An 18702-nucleotide genomic window follows, 5' to 3' on the forward strand; every position below is an offset into this window, starting at 1 on the left:
AGGCCTTGGCCGTGGCAAAGGCTTAAGGCAGTTAAAGTTGATTGGTTAAACTCACTCCTACACCATAAAGAAAAAAGACCCTTTTCAGGGCCACCCACATTTCTCGAAAAGAAATACAATTTCAATTTGCCAATAACTCAAAAATAAACCCACCCATTTTACCCTTATAGTACGTGTCTGTGTATGAGTACGTGAGTGTAGCTTCTTATTTTAAAATCAAAACTCAAAGACACTTACCTTATATCATTCATGTATTCTTTTATCCATTTTTTTACAATCCAATTCACAATTCACCACAGAACACTTTAAAAAGTTCGTACACTTCTTCTTTTTCATTATTTAGTCTCTCTGTTTTTTGAATTTCTTCACCGTTTTTTCCTCATTTTCTTCCCTTCTTCTTTTCTTCTCCTGTTTCTTTGCTTCTTTTAAATAGAATTGTCTTCTTTCTTCCTCTTCTTCCTCTGAAGAATCCCTCTCTTCTTCCGAAGAATCCCTCTCTTCTTTTGAAGAATCCTTCTTTTCTTCTGACTCCTCTTGTTTCTTTTTTGGGCAATCTTAAGACCAATGTCCTTTTTCTTTACAATAATAACAGGTATCTTGACTTTTGTCTTTTTTAGCCCCTGTTTTTGTTCTTTTTTGACGGTCTGGACACTCTGAAGACCAATGCCCTTTCTTCTGACAGATATAGCAAGTATCTTGACTTTTATCTCGAAAGGAAGGAGAGTAGTCTGTCGGCTGGTCTGAAGAGAATTTTCTAATGACCCCTCGCAAAGCTCTGACGAAACGTTCCATCTGGGTAGTCTCTTTCATCGTTGTGCTCAGCTTGAGAGTGAAATGAATAGTGAAAGGACAAGACACACATCCTTTTTATATACGCTGGTTTGCCAAGACTATAAATTAGTCTATGGTGTTTAAACTTGAGTCATTTGACGTTCTGCACTCAAGATGAAACGATCCCATTCATTCGAGAAGAAAGAAGAAGAAGAAAGTAAGAGGCAGAAACGTGATCTATCGCCTCGTACCAGGGCTGAAATCTTGGCACAGATTCATGCCAGTGATTTTGAAGAGGACATGAGTGAACCAGAATTTGAAACCTCTAAACCAAGTTCGTCACCCTTAGTCAACCCTGAAAAATACTATTCCATTCGAGAGACGGAAAAGCGCTCCTCTAGAAAATTTAGAACCACGGCTTACACCTACACGGTGAAGTTTAAAGATTTCAAGGCCGACGTACCCTTGGAGAAAGCAGAAGGGTTCATCACCGAGATGTGGGATTCTTTGCTCACCGCACTCAAGCGACAATGTCAACCCAAAGAAGACGATCGCTTGACACTATCCATAGATCACGACGGTTTGAAATACCCTGTTTGGATCGAGTTTAGCAGACCTGCAGAACTAACCCCTTCCAAAATCATGGACAAGATTCAACACGTACAACAATCTAATGACCAGTTTGACATCACCGATGGTAAAGCCACACTGAAAATGGCCCACGTCTCTCTTCCTCAAGGGACAGGACGCAAAAAGATGTTATTGGTGAACGAGCTTCGCAGCATTAAGCGCAGTCTTGTCCAAATTCACAATCCTCATGACCAGATGTGTTTAGCCCGTGCCATCGTGGTGGGACGAACCTATGCCAACAAGAACGACACGACAGAATGGAAAAGAACCTGGAACACTATTCAACGATCCGATCGAGCCAAACAACGAAACGAAGCAGAACTCCTGTTGCAACAAGCTGGCCTGTCCAAAGACACACCCTGTGGCATTCCTGAGATGCAAAAATTGCAAGATGCCCTAGCTCCACGCTACATCTTGAAAGTGCACCCTCAAGGAATGCGCGGGTCTCTGTTGTTTCGAGGCCAGGATTTTAAGGACGGAAAATACATTCATGTTTATCATCACGATGACCATTTCGATACCATTACCAGTATCACCGGATTCCTGGGATACGCTTATTATTGTGAGAAATGTGATTATGGTTATAACAATCGAGAGCAACACAAGCATTGTGGATTTAAATGCCCAGGATGTTTGGCCTCTCCACCCTGTTTGAGCGAAGAACCAGTGCCTTGTTCGACTTGTCTGCGCACGTTTGTCAGCCCTGCCTGTTACCAGCAACATTTGAAAACACAAGGTTCACAGAAGAAATGTGCTTGTCAACTCCTGAGATTGTGCCCTACGTGTGGACAAGGCATACTTACCAACAATGCCAAGGCACACGTATGTCGAGGAAAGAAAAAATGTCACATTTGTCACCACGTCGTGGACTTGGAACACGAATGTTACGTGCAAAAATACCAACCCCCACCAGAGAAAGAGGACGGTCACAAGAATAAAGGCAATTTCATCTTTTTCGATTTCGAATGCATGAAAGAGACTGGCATTCACATCCCTAATTTATGCGTGGCTCATCGAGCGTGCGAGAAGTGCATTCAAGAACCTATCTTCAGTCATTGCCCTCACTGCAGCAAGATTCCTGGAGGACGTGAAAAAATCTTTCGGGGACCAAACACGTTAGCCGATTTTGCCCAATGGGTCTTAGACCCCATCGACAAGACGTGGAGCCAAGAGGACATCGAACGTTACGGAGATTGTCATCGTCATGCCACGGTGATGGCTCACAATTTCTCCGGATACGATGGACAGTTTCTTTTGAGGTACTATACGGAACATGGCACCGAACGTCCTAAAGTGATTTTGAACGGAGCCGAAATCATTTTCATGCAAGTGGGACAAGTACAGTTTAAAGATTCGATGAGTTACTTGGCCATGCCTTTGAGCCGAATGCCTAAAACGTTTGGAATGACAGAAATGGCTAAAGGGTACTTTCCACACTTTTTCAATACGGAAGCCAATCAACACGCCGTTCTACCCCATTTGCCTGAGGCTCACTTTTACGACCCCGACAACATGCGTACCGAACAACGAGAAGCTTTCTACACTTGGTACCAGGCTCATGCCTCTGACCCCTTCGACTTTCAGGAAGAAATGTTAAAGTATTGTCGTTCCGACGTGGACATTTTACGACGTTGCTGTGGAAAATTTCGAGAACTGTTCATGGAACACGGAGGGGTCGATCCTTTGAAAGAAGCTTGCACCATTGCCAAAGCGTGTTCCTTAGTGTACCGCCAACGATTCATGCCTGAAAACACCGTGGCTGTCATCAGTCCTCAAACGACCCACTATGTCAAGCGTCAATACTCGGTCAAAGCCCTACGTTGGTTACATTACTTGTGCGACAAGGAAGACAAATGGATTCAGCATGCCCGCAACGGAGGAGGTGAAAAGACCATCGGAACGTATTCAGTAGATGGCTGGGACTTAGAAAACCCCAAGATCGTGTACGAGTTTAACGGTTGCTTATTTCACGGATGTCCCGTCTGTTACCCTGACCGTGACACTAAAAATCAGTTTTTGCAACGAACCATGGAAGACTTGTACCAGGACACTTGTCAGCGACGCCTAAAGTTAGAACAGCAAGGATACCAAGTGGTGGAAATGTGGGAACACGAGTACGATCACCGTTTGAAAACCGATCCCGAGTTTAAACGCCTCGTGGAAAGTTACCAGTTCATGGACCCGCTGAACCCGAGGGATAGTTTGTACGGAGGAAGGACCAATGCCACCTGTTTGCTGTACCAAGCCGACGAAGAGAAAGGAGAAGAAATCAAATACTTGGACGTGTGTTCGCTGTATCCCTACGTGTGCAAATATTGTCGCTTTCCTGTAGGGCACCCGCAATTGTTAACGGAACACATCGACCTGAAAAACATTCGACAATACGAAGGCTTGATCAAGTGTAAAGTTTTGCCTCCCACGAACCTATACCATCCCGTCTTACCTCACCATTGTCAAGGCAAACTGATGTTTCCATTGTGCCGTACTTGTGCCGAAACGTGCAACCAGGACCAACCTTGCCATCACAGCCAGGAAGAACGTGCCTTGACGGGAACCTGGGTCAGCGTGGAATTGTTCAAAGCTCTGGACATGGCATACCAACTGTTAGAAGTGTACGAAATTTGCCACTTTCCCAAGACACAACAGTACCACAAGGGTGACCCTACTCAGAAAGGCATTTTTGCCGACTACGTGGATGCCTTTTTGAAACTGAAACAAGGCAGCGGCTATCCTTCCTGGTGTCAGACTCACGAAGACCAAATACAATTCAAAGAGAAATACTACGCACAAAAAGGCATCTCTTTAGACCACATCGAAAAAAACGAAGGCAGGCGATCGTTTGCCAAAGTGATGTTAAATTGCTTGTGGGGTAAAATGGCACAACGACCGTGTTTACCCAAGACGGAATATTTGACAGAACCTTCCCGCTACTTCCAGATGATTCACGACAAAACCAAATACATGAAACACGTGGACGTCGTTCGAGAGAATTTGATCTTGGTCAATTACGAAGAAGATCTGGACTTTGTACAAGACGACCCTTTTGGAAATGTCATCATTGCAGCTTACGTGACAGCTCATGCTCGCTTAAAATTGTACGAAGCTTTAGAACTGTTAGAAGAACGCGTCCTGTACTTTGACACGGACAGTTGCATTTACATCCATCACCCGAGTCAACAGCACCCTGACATCGAAGGAGACCGTTTATGAGCCTGGACAGACGAGCATCCCGACGACAAGATTCTAAGTTTCGTCAGTGGTGGTCCCAAAAATTACGGCTACGAATACCGGGACAAACAAGGAGAAGTGCACACGACGTGCAAAGTGAAAGGACTGACTCTGAATCATCGTACCAGTCGAGTGGTCAACTTTGGGGTATTGAAAGAAGCCTTGCAATCGGGAGAGGATGGAAACTTTAAAGTGACCACCTATCAACCGAACAAGATTGTACGTTTACCCACTCACCACATCGTCAGTCGACCCTTGGAAAAAGTCTATCAAATTGTATACCAGAAGCGAGTGCGACTTCCCAATCACTTCACCTTACCGTACGGTCACGTCGGTATTGGTCTGTATATGAAAAGGAACCCTAGGCAAGATCGATAGTTCATTGTTCATTGAAGTAACTTACCATGTCGTTGACGAAGAAGAAACCAGATTGGTTAGGAGTCAAATGTTGGACATCACCGAGACCAGGGTTTTGAGGCTTGGACACAAGAGGTGGCCCAGTATGCACGAGAGTTATTCAAGGAAAAAAGTTACTTTTCAACCTGTGTTAGTGACGGTGCCAGAAGAACCCGTCACCCAGGACAGGACTGTCGTGGACAGGCCTGAAAGACCCTTTCGGGAGGACACTTGTGTGACCTTACCCCTACTATAGAACTGGGTAGAACTTTACCCAAAACATGTTGTACAGACACTTGTGTTTATTCCACGTTCATGGTTATCATGTGCCTTTTATTCTTGTACTTAAGCCTTTGGCTTTTATGCATTTTTGTCTTTCGTATTCATGTTTGAAACATTCAATAAACGTGTTATGAAAAAGTATATAAACTCTTGTCTTGTTTGTTTTTCGTGTCACAAGTGACATTTCTCACACCATGGCTACCTCTGCTGTCTCTGCTCCCTCTTCCTCTACTGTCAAAGTCATCGACGAACACTTAGATCGTGCCAGTTGGGAGGCTTTGTATCTTCGCCATCCCTTTAACATGCTCATTGCTGGACCTAGCGGTTCAGGCAAAACCGAATTCGTCAAACGTTTGATCGAACATAAACATCATTTGATCGATCGACCCCCTCAACGAATCGTGTGGTGTTACAAAGAGTGGCAATCGGCGTACAGCCTCTTGCGAGAAAGTCAAGGCGATTCCATCGTGTTTGTGGAAGGCATTCCTAAAGAAGACGACGGCATCGTCTCTGACTCCAGTCTAACCCATTTGGTCATTTTCGACGACATGTTAGGAGAAGACGAAGAAGAAATTAAACTGTGGTTTACGCGCAAAGGGCATCACCGTAATGCCAGTGTCGTTTACATCACCCAAAATTTGTTTCAACAAAGTAAAGCCCATCGCACCATCAGTCTCAATGCGCATTACGTGGTCTTGTTTAAAAGCCCTCGAGATAAATCGCAAGTGCAAGTCTTAGCCAAACAGTTAGGAACGCCTTGGCTGACTCAGGCGTACGACGATGCCACTCAAACTCCACACGCCTATTTACTCGTCGATTTGAAACCTACGACTCCCGAGGATTTGCGATTTCGTACCCACTTGTTTCACCACTGGTGCCAAGACGGAGGGCCTGTCCTGTACACGTCTCCGTCCTCGACTTCATTTCACTCCCCATGAAAAAAATCTATAAAAACCTCAGACCCTTTTTCGTCTGTCTCACACAATGTGAACATGACGTCCCTTCAGTCGCATCTTCCCGTCAAATTGATTCGTGCCTTGTATGGCATCAGTCGAGAAAAAGATCCACAAACACGAGCTCGTGTCTTAGAAGCTAGTCTCAAAGAAGTCTTACGATGGTTCACGGTGACGGCACGTCAATTACTCCAAGGAATCATTCAGATTCCCCATCAAACCAAACGCTTTTTCGATCGAAACAAAGACGCTTGGGTCCAACTGGCCGATCCCCGCATCGACACTCAAACCAAAAAACAAATCATTTTGAAACCTGGAGGGAGCGGTACTCTAGGAGGGGTCATCATTCGCTCTCTCTTAAGATGGGATCCTAATGCCCCCAAAGTTATACCCAAGACAAAAGTCCAACGAAGCCCCAAGAAGAAAAAGACCAGGTCCCCAAGGAGAACTTCTCCAGTGGCAGGACCCTCCTCTGACCAGACACCACCCCGGAAAAAGAAAAGAAGCCCCCAGAAAAAGAAAAGTCCACAGAAAACTAGTCGCAAGAGAGGCACTTCGGCCAGGACGCAACCTTACACTCGCAAACCACGACCTGCCACAGCGGTGACTGCGTCTCCGGCAGCTTCACGTTTGTCCACTTCTCCGTTAATGACACCCAGAACTGAAGAGTACTTGGAGACGTTGATCACACCAAGAACTTCTCCGTTGATGACCCCCAAAAGAACTTCCCCAGTGGCAGGACCTTCCAATTTAGTGGCAGTGGCTGCTGCTCACAAAGTACCTTCTCCCAAAATCAAAGTTCAAGAAAGATCGGGCATGTTACAAAGTTTACTGGATTTGTCCAAGCAAGAACTGGCTCGATTTAGTCCGTTGCGTACCCCTGCACGACGTGTCATGCCTGTCCTCAAACTGATACGACGTAAAGACAATCAGTGGCGACGCGTTCCAGTATAAAAAAGGCCTGTGACCAAGTCGGGTATCAGTGTTTTTTCGGTGCTCCTGAAGACTCAAAGATGTCACCCTCCAGAAAATCCCAAGGAAAGAAAAGGAAAGGACTGCCACCACGTTTAGCCAAACATGGGGACATGTTATCTGTCCTGTCCAAAGCTTCTCCACCCCTACGAAAAAAACTCATTCAAACGGCCTCCAAAGAGGTCATCGATACCGTGTGCGAGTGTTGTTTGAACGTTTTGAAAGGCACGATCCCTTTGTCCAAACACCACAAACAATGCTTAAGCAAACATCGTCACGTTCTTCGCCAAATGGTTCGAAAGAAAATTCCCATTCGTCAAAAAAAGAAGATGTTAGTGCAACGTGGAGGTATTTTACCTCTCTTGTTAGGCCCCATACTGAAAGGAGTCTTGGGAACCATGTTGGGAGGACTGGTGGGAGCAAGATTAAAAGGCCCTCGGAAGTTCCAAGATCTCAGAATCGACCCCTGACAACCCCATGGAAGGACGAAAACTAGCTTTAGTACCTTACAAACGATGGATGGAATACCATCGGCGGCAAGAACAACACACCCCGCATTTACCTCCCAATCCGCATTTGAGCGAGATGTCCCAGTTACAACACGAATTGCAGTCCTTGATGGATCGCCAAGATTTGTCCGAAACAGAAAAATCGCAAAAGTACGGTCAACTCTTGCAACGACTGCAACTCTTTCACCAGAAAGCTTTAGACGAAACAGCTCTACCCACCCAAGACAGAAAAAGGAGAAGAAGAGGAAGGGTTTCAAACTCCACCAGAAAAAGTACGCAAGTTAACAACACCACCTACCTCCAGAATTGGATGGATTAAAAAGATGATGGCCACCCCTTCTTCCTCACAAGAGAAAAAGAAAGTGAAGACAGAAGTGAAGACAGAAGTGAAACAAGAACCGATATCCCCCGCTCAGACATCGTTCTCCTCTTCGACACCTACTGCTGGCCGCACACGCAAAGCATTGCAATCCAAGAAAATACCCCAAGAGAAAAAGAGTAGCATCCTCCAAGAGTGGGTGTCTTATTAACACACCAACCAACACAAAAAAAATGGAAAAAGTCTTAGCCAGCATTTACTACGATCCCTCCCATCCTGCAGGTTACGCAGGAGTTCAAAAATTGTATCGTGCTGCCAAAACGCGACTGAAAAGTCTCCGTTTACCTCAAGTGCAACGATGGTTACAAGAACAAGCTACCTACACTTTACACAAACCCATTCGACGCAAGTTTGCCAGAAGTCGCACCCGAGTGGAAGGCATCGATCATCAATGGCAAGCCGATTTAGCCGATGTCTCTCATTTGGCCAGCTACAATCGTGGCTACAAATATTTGTTTTGTGTCATCGACGTCTTTTCCAAATTTGCCTGGGTCGTGCCCTTGACTTCCAAATCGAGCAGCGAGTTAGTGCGAGCCCTGCAACGGGTGTTGAAACAAAGCGGTCGTCACCCTTTTCGATGGCAAACGGACAAAGGCACCGAATTTCTGAACCAAGCTTTCCAAAAAGAATTAACGAAACGTGACATTCATTTTTTTACCACCGAGAATCCCGAAACCAAAGCCAGCATCGTGGAACGTTTTCAACGCACTTTGAAAGAACGCATGTGGAAATATTTTACGCATCACCACACTCTCAAGTACATCGACATCTTACCGCACCTGGTGCAAGCGTACAACCAATCTTACCATCGAAGCATCGGACGTGCCCCGCAAGACGTGACTCCCGACAACGAAGTGTTGGTGTTTGAGCGTCTGTTTGGTACGTCCCCGACGAGGGCTGTCCCCGAGAAAAGTGGAATGTTGGCCGTAGGAGATTGGGTGCGCATTGGCAAAACCAAACGCACTTTCGACAAAGGTTACTTACCTAACTGGACGACCGAATTGTTTCGCGTCACTGGACGAGTGCATGGCCGTCATCCTGCCGTCTATAAATTGGAAGACATGAACGGAGAAGTGCTCGAAGGAACGTTTTATTTGCCCGAGTTACAACGTGTCACCAAAAAAGAAGACGACGTGTACGACATCGAAAGCATTCTCGAACGCAGAACCCGTAAAGTGGGCAAACGACGTGTCAAAGAAGTCAAAGTACGTTAGAAAGGATATCCACCCAGTTTCGATTCTTGGATCGACGCTTCGCAAGTCATCGACTATAAAAAGAAGTGACCATCATGCCCTTTCACACAGCAGACGCAGCTACGTCGACCACTCCTCCTTCAGCTAGTTCTTCTGTGCAAGATTTACAAAAACAACCCTTGTGGGTGTGGTGTGGAGAACGTGTGCCTAAAACGCAAATCGTCTTTTTCTGCCAAATCTTCGTGGTGTATTGTGTCATCGGGGCAGCCATCGCCAATTTGAGTTTGCAACAAGGAGACAAACAATTGTGGACCATTTTATTGAGCAGTTGCATCGGTTACCTGCTTCCTAATCTCTCCCTGAAATTCACCTCGAACGGGAACCCCGGGAACCTTGTGTCCAGTGCCAGTGCCAGTCACCACTTCAACCACAACCAGAACCCCATTTTAGACGGAGACACGTCTCTGACGTCCAGTAATATCCCATCGGACAGCCACAGAACTCTGGAATTATGAGGCACCAAAACCAATTTTACTTAACCTTACCCAGTGACAGTTCCATGGAGGTGTTTCCCAAGAACACGTTGTGCTGTTACACGGTCAAATTACCTCAAGCCATCCAGTTAGATCACGAAGCCCATTGGGAAGTGGCTTTAGTAGAAATGATTCACCCGACCCAAGTCCTCAATGTCCTTCCCAATCAAACTTTTTTTGATGTGGAAGTTCATGACGAGCAAATGCAACAGTGGATGGATAGCAATGTCAAATATGACAAGAAAACCCGTACACAAAATCAAAAGCACACCACCTATCACTTGTTCATTCCCCCAGGCTATTATTTTAGTGGTCAACATTTGGTCAGCACCATAACCTCCAGGTTTAATGTCGTGTTTCTGAAAGCTTTGGAGCATGTCAACAAAAGTGTCACCATGGAGTACCACAAAACAGCTCGTCGCTTCTTGATGAAATTTGAACGGAGTAAAATCATGTCCATTTTATTTTGTCCTGAATTGTTTGACATGTTGGGCGGAGACATGGACATGAGAAAGACCATGATTAAGAAAAACGAATTACCCATCGTTTACGACAACGAGTCTTTTAGCAAGTTATTTCGTGCCCCGGTAGAACTGAACCAAGGACTGAATTTGATGTTTGTGTACTCCGATGTGGTGGAGTATAACGTGGTGGGACACACCTCCGTACCGTTACTGCGTGTCATTCCTTTCAAAGTAGATTCTGCCACGGGCGCTGACGAGGAAGGTGGAAACACTTACCACGTCCACCGCGAATTTGTACATCCTCACTATTTGCCTGTCAGTTAGTCGTATTTGGACACGGTCAACATTGCTATAAAAGGAGATCTGGGACAAAAAATTCCATTCACCAAAGGAAAAGTCACGGTGAAACTCCATTTTCGAAAACGGTTCTCTCACGACTCGTAAGTAAGTCATGTATCCAGTGTACCGAGGGGTTGCTCGACAGCGAGGACACGGCTTAGGAGATATGTTAAAATCGGCCTTTCGTTCGGTGGCCCCGGTGTTGAAACCGATGGTGACACGCGGATTGCACGCCTTGAAAGATGCGGCACTGACGCAAGGCAAAGAATTTCTCCAAAATGTCATCATCGACAAACAAAACCCTAAAGAAGCCTTCATGAGGGCAGGCAAAAATGTCTTGCTGCAAACAGGCAAAGACATTTTAGGCCAACGAGAAACACCTATAAATGCCCTGCACGCTACCGAGTCAGGCATTCAGCAAGGACAAGGCAGAAGGAGACGACGAAGAAAACACCCTTTAACCAGACTTCAAGCGAGAAAGGCCAAGAAAAGAAGAACCGTTCGAGACTTAGACGTTTTCGATTATTGAGAAAAGAAACAAAAAAAAAATGATGCACCGAGAATCTTGCGCTTGTTCCAAGACGGATCTGGACCATGCCCCCCACGATGATGACGATGCAAGAATCCCAGTGGGTGGAATTTCACCCCGTCTCCTCACTGACCGATTCCGCTCCCATCGAGTTTGAAATCAAAGGACAGCCCGAAGATTACATCGATCTGAATAGCAGTTACTTATACCTGAAAGTCAAAATTCTAGATAAGACTGGAGGTGCTATAGACGATGAAGCAGTAGCTCCCGTCAACAATTTCATGCATTCCTTGTTCAGTGGAGTGGACTTGTACTTGAATAACAAACTGGTCAGTAGCAGCATGGATACTTACCCTTATCGTGCCTACCTGGAAAATCTCTTGACGTACGGAATAGATGCCAAGAACACTCATCTCAATGTCTGTGTGGTATGGGAAGCTGACGAACCTACCAAGTTTGAAATATTGGAAACTGATGAAAAGAAAGACAACAATGATGGATTTGTAGAACGAAGAAAGAGAAACACGGGAACCGACACAAGTTTAGAACTGATGGATCGTTTGCATTTGGACATGTGGTTGCAAGAAAAGTATTTGCTGAACGGGATGGATGTCCGTCTGAGACTGAATCGTAGCAGTGCCGCTTTCCATTTGATGGCTGATAGTGACGGTTACAAAACCAAAATCCTAGAAACCAGACTCTACGTACGCCGTGTGGAAGTGTTACCTAAGGTGGGAAACGACATCAGTCAGACGTTGAGCAGAACGACCGCCAAGTATCCCATACGACGCGTGGAAGTGAAAACCTTCACCATTCCCAAGGGACAGCGATCCATGATCGAAGATCATCTGTTCCAAGGACAGTTACCCAAACGTTTGATCGTTGGTATCGTCGAGAATACAGCCTTCAACGGAGCTGCCGAAAAAATCCTTTCTACTTTCAACACTTTGGCGTGTCCAAAATCGAAGTCAGTCGCGATGGCAAGACCTTGTGTACCCGACCTTTCGAACCTGACTTTACCAAGAAGAATTACTTGAGATCGTACTTGTCCCTGTACGAAGCCACCGGACAGTTAGGAACCAATACCAGTCACGGTATTACGTACGAGGATTATGCAGGAGGCTACGCTTCGTGGGCTTTCGATTTCACTCCAGACCAAGGCAGCGACGAGGGACATTTCCACCCTATAAAATCCGGCCAGATTCGTGTGGAAATTCAGTTTAAAGACCGAGACCCTGATGAAACGGTGAACGTCATCCTGTATGCAGAATTCGATAATATCATAGAAATCAACAGTTTGAGAGAAGTCATCCTAGATTACTAGAAACCATGGAAGACTGTTATCCCTCTTTACCTAGTGGAGAAACTTTTAGTGTTGCATTGTTGTTAAAAAATGTTAGAGTTGTTGTTGTTTAGTGTTAAGCGATTTTTGAATAAAAAATGTTGTGTTTTGAAAAAAATGCCTTTGTGTTTTGTTTAGCTATAAGAATGTTGGATTGATGCTCTTTCATTTCTTACTATCCCTCTCATGACACTCACTAAACGTTGCGACTCAAAAACCGTGTGGGGGATGTTTTCCTTCACGTCCGCGCTTTGACTTTAAGAACCGGGTTGTTTCCAGTCTAACCATCCATTGTCGACTCATCCTCCTAAGAAGATGTGCTCCAAACTAGCTAAACTCAACGAAGCCTACGTGAATTTGCATAGGGTCAGACACAGTCTGATACCGAAGCCAGAAGAAATAGAGAATGTGAGAATGTTAAAAGTCACTGAAGACCTGATAGAAGAGCTCTTCAGAGAAGAAATGAACAGGGAGAAAGAAGAATGGACAGAGAAGTACAGACTTCAGAGACAGCAGCAACAGCAGCAACAACAACAACAACAACAGCAGCAGCAGCAGCAACCTGAACCTGACAGAGGCTTTGTCGATTGTCGTATCGACACCAAAGAGTTCTTCTTCTCTTTCCGAAGAAGCAGACCTATCGCCAGAAAGTCTGTCCTCAGAGGACATCGCATTCTTAGAAACTAAAAAAAGAATGCCATGGCAAACAAAAAAAAAAAAAAAAACAGCCCTTTTCAGGGCTACCCAATACTCTAGAAAAGAAATAACAATCGATTTGCCAATGTGTGTAGGTAGAGTAGTGTGAAAATAAACACTAACTCTTTTTAAAAAAATGTGAGGGTATGTGTTTGTGTGTTTGTGTTAGTAAGTGGTTAAGTAAGTTGGTATGAATAGTAGATTAAAATGATGTCTTTTTTTTGGTGTTTGAGGTGTAAATTTGGAGTTAGATTGGATTGCTTTGCGTATGTGGATAGTCTAATGAAGTGATTTATAAAATATTTTAAAATAGTGATGGGTAGCATAAAAAAGTGAGTGAGTGTTTCTTTTAGGTCCGCGCGTTGTTGTTTTTGGTCATGATGTAGGTAACATCAATTTTATGTTTTTTTAGGGGGATGTTTTCCTTCACGTCCGCGCTTTCACTATAAATTGAAACTCGCTGGGCAGTCTAGCTACCCTTGTTGATTGATCAACACCAAAAATGAACACGAGACTGGAGAAACTGTTGGAACTTCATGTGCATCTGGAATATGCCAGGCGCCTGTTGAATGAACTGGCCGCGGAAGCCATTGTGGAGGAGGGAAGGATAAGAGAGGAGGAGGAAAGAAGAAAAAAAGAAGAGGAGGAGAGAAGATATAAAGAAGAAGAAGAAGAGGAAAGAAGATACAAAGAGGAGGAGAGAAGAAACAAAGAAGAGGAGGAGGAGAAGGAAAAGAAGAGAAGAAGAATAAATTTCAGAATCCCAGAGAGCGAAAATTGGGATTCTGAAGCATCATATCCTGCCTCTGCTCTCTCCCCCAAAAAAGTAAAAAGTAACTGGGGGATAAGATGTGTATGTGGCGCCAGGCCTGGAAGGTGCCACCATTAACCAGGTGTCCATGAAGTTCCAAAAAAACAGCCCTTTTCAGGGCTACCCAATACTCTAGAAAAGAAATAACCATCAATTTGCCAATGTGTAGGTAGAGTAGTGTGAATATAAACACTAACTCTTTTCTAAGATAGTGTGAGGGTATGTGTTTGTGTGTTGGTGCTTGTAAGAGCTAAGGTATGTTTGTGTGAATAGTAGATTATGGGTTTCTTTATTGTTTCTTAGCGTATGTGGAGAGTATAGTTTGGGTTTTGTAACCGCTCACGTACGATTGTGTGGATAGTAGATTATGGATTTTGTTTATTGTTTCTTAGCGTATGTGGAGAGTATAGTTTGGGTTTTGTAACCGCTCACGTACGATTGTGAGGATAGTAGATTATGGATTTTGTTTATTGTTTCTTAGCGTATGTGTTTGTGTGTTTGTGTTTGTGTGTTTGTGTTTGTACCCGCTCACGTACGATTGTGTGGATAGTAGATTATGGATTTGTTTATTGTTTCTTAGCGTATGTGGAGAGTATAGTTTGGGTTTTATTATATGAAATGAAAAAGTAGGGGATGTTTTCCTTCACGTCCGCGCGTTGTTTGGTCATGATCTAGGTAAGATCAATTTTACGTTTTAGGGGGATGTTTTCCTTCACGTACGCGCTTTAAGTATAAGAACCCACAGTATTCGTCGTTCAAACCATTCTGCAAAGAATAAAAAAAGAAGATGGCTTCTAACCAAATGGACAAAATACAAACATTACAAGACGTTTTAGACAACTTAGGAATGATGGAGCAGATGTTGATAAGACTGGTTGAAGACCATTATTCCTATAGTCCCCATCGTGTAAAGATGGAAATTAATAACTTAAAAAAGGTAAAGGACAAGATTAGTGGTGTCATGAAAGAGATAAAGGAGGAGAAGGAGGATGAAGAGGAAAGAATAAGAATAAGCAAATGGAACGAAAAGATTGAAAAAGAAGAAGAAAATGAGAAGAGGAAGAAAGAAGAGGAGGAAGAGAAGAAGAAAGAAGAGCAGGAGAAAAAAAAAGAAAGAAAAGAAGAGAAAGAGTGTTGGAGATAAAATAAGAACTTGGTGGAGAAAAAGAAGAAACTAGAAGCAGAAGAAAACCCAAAGGCCCTTTTCAGGGCCAAACATATTTCTCGAAAAGAGATAGCCTTTCCATTGCCTACCCCCCCCTTTTTTTTAAATTTAAATTTAAATTTAAATTTAAATTTAAAAAAACTTTTTAAAAAAAAAAAAAAAAAAAAAAAATCCCAAAAGCCCAAACTCTATTCCCCATGTTAATTTCCCTTGTCCCTAGACAGACCCAAACTCTATGTTAAATTCCCATTGTCCCTAAAGTGGCCCAGCGTTTTTCTCCATGTTAAATTTCCATTGTACGTATATTGTCCCACGATTTTTCTCCATGTTAAATCCCCTTGTACGTATATTGACCCACAATTTTTTGCCATGTTAAATTTCCATTGTACGTATATTGTCCCAGGGGTCTCCGTAATGCTAATTCCCATTGTACGTATAGTATCCCACTTAACTACTAACCTTGTCTGAAAGTCAATCCTCTGATCGAAATTGTCATGTCTTTGGCCTCCTCATAAGAGGTCTGCAAGTAATCAACCTAAATATTCAACACATCCTCCTTAAACTGAATGGGATAAAGTTAATATTACAGCAAACTAGATAGTCAGTATTTTAGGTCTATGTGAAACCTTTCTTTCGGACAATACTTATTATCTGGTTCTCCAAATACAGGGGTTCAACTTTTTCAATCAAAGCCAATACTCTTATGTTCAGTTTACAGGCCACCTAGTTCCACAGCTGATTGGATTGATAGATTTGAGGTGCAGATTCAAAAAGCATTACTAAAGGAAGATTTAGAAACTATCAAATTAGGTGATTTTAACATTGACTACATGAAAATTCCACCATTAACATGGATAAGTAACTTTGAAACTTACAACTTAACTCAATTAATTAACACCCCAACTAGAGTAACAGATAAAAGTGCTACTATCATTGATCATGTCAATACTAATAAACCTGAAAACACAGTGAAATTAATGTGCCAGTGTATGCACAGAGTGACCACTACCCAGTCTGTTTAACTAGACATGTTCTCAAATCATCTAAAAATGGTCAACACATTGAAATACAATACAGGGACTTTAAACAGTTTGATGAGGAAATGTTCTTATATGATTTACTTTGCAAACCCTTTCAATCAGTCTGCAAAATAGCTGATGTCAACACTGCCTTAGACAAATGGTATCGGATGTTCAATGCAGTCTTAGACAAACATGCCCCAATTAAAACAAAAAGGGTTAAACACCAAATTACACCCAAGTGGATTACCCCTGAGATCAATGAGGCTAGGCATCTAAGAGATAAGTTCCACAAGAAAATGACGTCCTTTATTTATTTATACTTGTTTTCAGTTGGCCAGTGAGAAGGTAGTATTCCATTCATGGCGTTGTTCTTGCATATTAAGCGGGTGCGATCAGGACCATGTCGAACGGTACCGTGGGAAAATGATTTGGTATTCCTTAAAGGTATGACATTAAGTCAAACTTTTGACAGGGATACACAGTCGAATGCCTGAGCTAAATATCGGTACCAAATTTATTAAGCTACGCACAGCGTAGCTTGAAATATCAGCGTTTATTCTTAAATAGGTCGCGCGAGCAAGGAGAGAAATTTCCTCCCTTGTAGTTATTATATAGTACATGTATGACAGGTCAGTTGTAAGCAACGATACGAGCTCCTGTGGTCTGCATCAGTGGTTATGATGTCATAAACCCCATTTAAAATGCCGCATGCCAGCAAATATTGAATGTAATTCAACATAATTTTTGTAAAACAAATAATGACAATTGTTCTTGACTTTATTTAAATGAAATGGGGCGTTATGTGTCGAACCCAGGTAGCTGAAAAAGTGTTTTGATGCCACACGACAGTTCAAGTCAATGGTTCAACTTTCTGGTATTGAAGTACCGTCCTCTTGAACAATCCTTTTGAGAAAAGTACCTGTCAGCATTCTACCTATCATATCCAAAATGTATGTGTGATCAAGTGCAGCCATTTATCATCATTATTTGAAAACATTTTTAGCAAACATTTTGGTGCTTGTTGTAAAGGTCAATCTCCCCATACCACACTGTTACATTTAACTGAAGATGTGTGTATGTGTTTGTGCGTGTGTGTGATTTGGATTTTTAACGTAGCTTTAAAAAAAAATTGAGTCATATCGCTACGATGTCTGCAGTGTGACAGTTTATAGTGATGTCTAGCACTGGGGCATCATGTCGCACACAAGTAGCATGATGTCCCATCCAGTCACATTATCCTGACACCAGGCCGACCCGTCCTAACACTAACCTCTTAATGCTGAGCGCCACGCGAGGCAGCTGTTAGTACCATTTTTATAAGTCTTTGGTATGACTTGGTCTAGTCCGCGTTTCCTCTGTCCCTTGCACCCCATTTTGGATATTTGGACATTTATGTTGGGGTGTAGGGTCAGAGCGCATTCCCTATCGAAAAGTTGGAATTCGCCGACATCATTTGGTATCGGCATGGGATAGCCGCTTTCTAGCCGACACAGCACACTTGAAAGACCTTTCATCGAGATATACCTGCATGAAATCGATAGGAATATGACTTATTTTATCCGAAATTGAGATCATAGCATTCGTTATGTCTTTAATCCGCTGATACACGAGACGAAAGGACATCGTTGCAAAAATTTGACATGGATCTGTTTTTGTTTTTTTTTTGTATTCCTAGTCAGGTGACTACACGTGACTAAACAACTCTCGCAACCTACATCTCAGTGACATCAGAGGTCATAAAGTCACGTGATATCAACAGACCATTTTTAGTGTTGCTGTAGGACAACAAATCGAACATAAATATAAAAGTCATGTAATTTTTATAGAAAAATGAAGAAAAAAACCCTTCTCAAAATATTTTGTGAAAACAACGAGGAAAATCTGTAAATGTTGCAGAAATTTGAAGAAAAGCACATTCACTACTAAGAGCATGTGTCAATTTAGTAATCACATGACACCAACAAAAAACATCGCTGACACGTGCTCGGTACTTCTTGAAAATGGTTTTCTCCACCCTGCTGCGATAGCGACAGGTTTCTGTTTGTTGTTCTCAGAACAAATATGTTGAGAATTAATTGTGCATTATATTTATTTACAAATATTAAGTGACTTTTATACAATATGTCCAAATTCTATGTAAAACAACTTGGGAAATTTGGTTATTGTCGATATCACGTGACTATATGTTCCGAGATTTGTATAGTCACGTGACTCGGAATGCAAATGGCCAGATCCACAGGTGCTCGACGCGAGCTTGATGTTGTGAAAGAAAACAATGATCTAAAGGAAAAATATCATACAGAGTGGCAAAAACGCCTTAGATTATCCCCATGATCCGTTCTGACATAGGACCCTCTCTATCATAATATATAAGAGAGAAGGTGCGGAACATCCAAATGCTTCGTTCCGCCCATGACTCTCTATTTCCTTCTGCTATTTCCGTTTTTTAAAGGCACACGACCATACTATATGGCTTGCTTTACTCCTG

At 43.0% G+C, this 18702-nt stretch overlaps 1 protein-coding gene across 1 annotated transcript in view; it reads right to left on the reverse strand.

Annotated features, from left to right (window-relative positions):
• Positions 1 to 18702, reverse strand: part of LOC149795966 (uncharacterized) — a 125302-nt gene that overhangs the window by 82114 nt on the left and 24486 nt on the right. The window lies entirely within an intron of this gene.

This window comes from Sinohyriopsis cumingii, chromosome 7, assembly GCF_028554795.1.
Source record: "Sinohyriopsis cumingii isolate HCF-2022 chromosome 7, ASM2855479v2, whole genome shotgun sequence".
Taxonomy (NCBI): domain Eukaryota; kingdom Metazoa; phylum Mollusca; class Bivalvia; order Unionida; family Unionidae; genus Sinohyriopsis; species Sinohyriopsis cumingii.